The sequence below is a fragment of the Canis lupus genome, chromosome 9 (genome assembly GCF_011100685.1).
Source record: "Canis lupus familiaris isolate Mischka breed German Shepherd chromosome 9, alternate assembly UU_Cfam_GSD_1.0, whole genome shotgun sequence".
Classification (NCBI taxonomy): Eukaryota; Metazoa; Chordata; class Mammalia; order Carnivora; family Canidae; genus Canis; species Canis lupus.
Genome location: NC_049230.1, coordinates 54416982 through 54421081, shown reverse-complemented (window position 1 = coordinate 54421081; position 4100 = coordinate 54416982). Strand labels below are relative to the sequence as shown.

Below are 4100 nucleotides of genomic sequence, written 5' to 3'. Positions count from 1 at the left end.
GACCCCCGGGGCCGCGTCTGCTCGGGGCGCCCCCCGCCCCCCCGCGCCTTCCCCTGCCCGCCCGAAAGGTGAGCTCCCGGGAGGCCGCCCGCGCTCCGGCGCGGCCCGCTCGGCAAACAATAACAGTAAATAACGCTCCCTTGTCAACGTAATAAAAACGGAAACGGTTACAATGTTTTTTAATAAGCGTCCCCCATCAATCTGCCGCCCCCCTCCGCCCTCCCTCCCGGGCCGCGGGCACCGGCGGAGAGGGGCGGGGAGCAGGGGGAAGGAGGGGCGCCGGGGCGCGCCGGGCGGACCGGGGTCCCGGAAGAGAACGCCGCGGGGCGGGGGCCGGGGGGGCAGCGCCGCAAGTGAGAGACGAGGGGGCGCGGGCGGCCGGGGTCACGCGCGCCAGCCGAGCCGGGAAGCGGCCGCGGTGAGTAACACCGTTGCCATGGCGACGTGGCCGCGAGGAACAGGAAGCGGCAGAAATAGCAGCCGCCGCAGCCCACGCCGCCCGGCCCCTCCCCCCGCGAGCCCGTTGCCACGGAGACCGGCGCGAGCGAGGCTGCGCGGGCGGCCGCGGCCTCCTGCGCCCGGGCCCGCGCATGCGCCCCGCGCCCTGCCCCGCGCGGGCGTCTCGGAGGCACCCGCCGCGGCCCCGGCGCCGCCCGGCCCCGGGAGCTGCCCCGCCGCACGCTAGGGTGCGGGGGGGGGCTGGGGGGGGCGGCGGAGAAAAAGGAAAAAAAGCAAAACTGTGCTGTCCGCCTTTGTTCCCGGCCTGTCCGTCGGTTTCCCGGCGCTGGAGGCGGGAGCCCAGGGGGCAGGGACGCACCGGCCGGCGTCCCCCGTGTGGTCCGAGCGCCGGGCCGCGTGCGGGGGCCGCCGAGGGGAGTCCGGGCCGACCGCGACCCCGCGGAGCCTGACGCCCTGCGGGGACCGGGCCCCCCTCCCGGGTTTCCTGCGCCTCCTCTTCGCCTGCCCTTCCCCAGATCCCAACCGGCAGAGATGAAACCCCGCCAAGCCCCAGGCTCCCTCTCCGCTCCCCGGTGGCCAGAAAACTATGAACCAGTCCACCCCCTCCCCCCAAGGAAGTTGAGGGAAACCTAAATGTTTCATAAACAAAAGCACTTTCCAGCAACTTGTTTACGTGAAAGCCTGGCTGCAGCCGCGCACGTCTGAAGCTGGGGTGTGCGTGTGCGTGTGCGTGTGTGTGTGTGTGTGTGTGTGTGTGTTGGGCAGACACACGATCATCTCCCAGGCTGTTTGTGGAGGGTTTTTTTCTTTCCAGATTTTGTTTGGTTTGTTTTTAATAAGGGTCAGAGGTCTGGGTTTCTGCGGGGAAGGGGGAAGGGTCACCTCAGATGGACAGGCCAGGGGGTCCCAGGAGGACAGGTCACGGGGCCTGCGGAGCTGGGGCAGAGGCCAGGAGCCGGAGCCTCCCCATCTGGCACTGCTCCTTGCAGGCAGGGGGGTGTAAGTGGGCGCCAGGCCCTCTGGGCTGCTCCCCAGGGTATGGCCCGGGAGAGGGCCCCGGCCAAGGACTTTGGGACCTCTCTCCCCTGGGCAGGACAGCTTTCATTTTCCTGGCCCCTGCCCTGGCCACACTGGCCAAGAGGGAAGGCAAGCAGAGCAGCTCATGTCTCTGGGGGTTTCTCTAATGGAAATGATAACGCTTTTGTTTTCGTATGGGGTGGACTCAGACTTGCAGCGTCCAGGCTGACCAGATGAGAATGTAGGGAGCCAGTGTGTGAGGAAGGGGGAACCACTGCTTCAAACCTCCTCCAGCTCTTCTCTCTGCACCCCTCCCGCATCCCCAGCCAGCCTGGTCCCCTGTGTGGTGGCCTTGTGCTGGCCATGGGATTCTGGCCACCTGGCCTCCACAGAACCAAGGAAAGAACGTGGGGGGCGGTCATGGATTGATGTTCCTTCTTCTCTCCTCTGGCCCCCTTTCCACGTGTGCCAGAGGATCCCCTGAAGGCGAAGCTTCTAACATCCAGAAGATGTCAGGTCCACCATGCCGACTTGGCATCGTTATTAGCCCTCTCCTTCTAGAAGGAAACGAAGACGTAGTTAAAAGGGAGCTGGGAGCAGTTGCGACAGTAAAGAGAAGACCCCACCTCTGTCCAAGGGCAGGCAGTAGCTGGTGCTGAGAACCAGGGCTTCAGGACCAGACTGTCCTGGGGATGAATCCCAGCTCAGGCCCCACTGAAGCCTGAGCATCTGGATAGTAGGGACAGTGCAATGCCCGCCTCCCACATTGTGATCATCCCTCGAAGTGATGCGTAAATGTTCTTAGCAGCGACTGGCGCGGAGTCGGTACTCAGAACACGGCACTATTGTTGGAGCTGGAAGGGGCTGTCCAGTCTCCCTGGTGTGACCCAGGACTGCCACCTGGGAGCCCTGAGACTCTGGGCTTGGCTCTGTCCTAGGGCAGGTCCATCTTCGGGATGATAATCACAGTAACCCCTGAATTACTCTGCACCAGGCACCTCACTGGGGTCTGTACATTACCTTATCCAATTTAGCCTTCAAAACAGCCCTCGTGAGGACAGCCATGATCTGTACCACGATGCTCCTGATTTCACAGATGAGAGGACAGGTCCTCAGACAGGCAAAGCCACTTGCTGGGGATCACAAGGCTGGAACGTGGCACAGAACACAAGGTGCTTGAGTCCTGGACCGTCATGCACTCCTGAAAGCAAGCATCGTGTTTGTGTTACTGTCACTCTTACTGCTCCTCCTCTGACCTCTTCCTGGCTCAGGCCACAGCCCCCTCTGCATTCGTATCCTTGGGTTCAGCCATTCTGGACTCTTCTGAAACTGGCAGGGACCCAGCTCCCTTAGCACGAGATCCCCTCAGGGGTATGTGGGGCTTGAGGGGAGCCAGGTGGGCCCCACACGGACTCTGCTGGCAACCTGGCAGTGTGTGAGAGCTCCCCCCACCCCCTCCCATCCCTTCCTGCCACTTCTGCCGAAGGGTTGGGGTTCCTAACACACCCAGGTGGACGTGTGGCATCCAGATGGTGCAGTTAATTGCGCTGGAAACTGTAAATCTCTGTTATTATCCCAGCTCTCCTTCTGCTCTGCTGTGCTGTCACCTCAAGGCGCTAGAGGGGCCACTGGAGGTGGAAGAGGTGCCCCTCCAGCCCCACCCACCCAGCCTAGGCTTTGTTCCTGCTCAGTAGCCAGGGAGGAAATTGCCCAGTTGTGACGTCCACTGCCTACATTTGAATCCTGGCCCTGTCACCTCCCGGCTGTGTGGCTGCTGCGTGACTTAATCTCCCTGTTATTCGCAGTTTGCTCATCCATAAATTAGGGAGGGTTACAGCACCTGCCTATCCCAAAGGGGTCAGGTGGCTGATGTGGGTGAGTCCTCTGCCCTGCCTGACTCCAGAGGGTTCTCAGGATGTTACTGGTGATAGCAAGTGTTTCCTCTGTGCCGAGTGATACAATGCGTTAGCTCAGTAAATTCTCAAACAAGCACATCACTGGCCCATTTTACACGTGAGGAAGCGGCAACTCTGAGAAGGCAGGTGAGTGGCCCAAGGCCACACAGCCAATTAGCAGAGGAGCTAGGATTAAAGCAGGCAGACCTGTGTGGCTCTAAAGCCCTCGCTGTAACCCTAGGTTCCTAGCCCTCCCCACTGTAGCCCCTCTGGGGCTCTAAACCAAGGTCTGCAGTGATAGCATCATTAGCCCTGCCCAGGGCTGGCTTCTATAACCCAGGTCTGAAAGACACTGGGTTAATAGGTCCTTAATAAAGTCAGCAGAGGCGTCTGTATCTTTCAGGGGCGAGGGCCAAGGGGCCAGGTGCAGCAGATGGTCCTAATGAAAATGCTAGGGAGGGGGGAAGGAGCCTTGGGGTGACCTGCCTGCTCACACCTCAGAGTCAATCCTCTGTTCCTCCCTGCGTGGGTCACTGGATCCCTCCCAGTGCAGGGGACAGTCACCCATCACTCACTCCATCCATCCATCCATCCATCCATCCATCCATCCATCCATGTATTCATGACTTAATCCTCCTTCCCTTCCATCCCTTCATCCAGTATTTATCGAGTACCCATTTTGACCCAAATCTTAACTTCCCTCACTCCAAGGGCTTCTCATTCTAAAGA

General features: G+C 61.0%; 1 long non-coding RNA gene across 1 annotated transcript; it reads right to left on the bottom strand.

Annotated features, from left to right (window-relative positions):
• Positions 1–1075: 1075 nt before the first annotated feature.
• On the bottom strand, positions 1076–3117 carry LOC119873439. The gene is made up of 3 exons (XR_005364081.1): positions 2983–3117; positions 2497–2677; positions 1076–2033 (listed from the first exon to the last, which is right to left on the bottom strand). It is a non-coding gene; the product is annotated as an uncharacterized LOC119873439 (long non-coding RNA).
• Between the last annotated feature and the right edge of the window lie 983 nt (positions 3118–4100).